Here is a 926-nt window from a genome sequence, read left to right as displayed (position 1 = left end):
TGGCTCACCCGAACTCAACACAGCAATAGGGTAGTTTATGTATTAGAAATTTAATATTAAGGTAATAAATGGTGGTGAAGGTGTATTATTGGGAGGCTGGCAAATATATTATAAAATAGTAGTAGTAGTAGTAGTAGTAGTAGTAGTAGTAGTAGTAGTAGTAGTAGTAGTAGTAGTAGTAGTAGCAGATATCTCATCATGTCATCTATATCACCAACTAAATTTTTTTTATAATTCAGTTTTAAACATATTTTCAATAAAAAAAACCAAATTTGCTGAAACTAATGAAGAATGAGTATAAAAAAAATTACAATTAATACAAGATATTTCAACAATATAAATTTACATAAACAGTGATGCACAAAATGAATATATAAACAAAACACATGCAACTCACCTTGATAACAGTACTATAGGTTAGTTAGTTGAAGAGACTTACGAGCAAAGACAGAGGGTTAAGCATCATACCCAAGGGATGTCATCATACTCAAGGGTTGTCATCATACTCAAGGGTTAAGTCATACCAAGAGGTTGCATCATACCCAAGGGATGTCATCATAATCAAGGGGTTGCTCATCATACCAAGGTTACGCCATCATACCAATGCTATTTTCATCATAGTCAAGGGCTGTCATCATACTCAAGGTTACGTCATCATACTCAAGTGGTTGTCATCATAGTCAAGTGATTGTCATCATACCAAGGGTTGCTTCACTACACTAAGGCTGTCATCAGAGCTCAAGTGTTGCTCATCATACTCAAATGGCTATCATAGTCAAGGCATTGTCATCACACTAAATGGTTACACACTACACTCATGTGCTCAATCATACACAAGGGTTAAATCATCATACTCAAGAGGTTAAGTAATCATACTAAGGGTTATGTCATCATAGCAATACGTAACTGAACTAAAGCTACACTGA

This window comes from Homarus americanus, unplaced genomic scaffold (assembly GCF_018991925.1).
Source record: "Homarus americanus isolate GMGI-L3 unplaced genomic scaffold, GMGI_Hamer_2.0 scaffold19065, whole genome shotgun sequence".
Taxonomy (NCBI): Eukaryota; Metazoa; Arthropoda; class Malacostraca; order Decapoda; family Nephropidae; genus Homarus; species Homarus americanus.
This window is presented reverse-complemented; position numbering follows the sequence as displayed.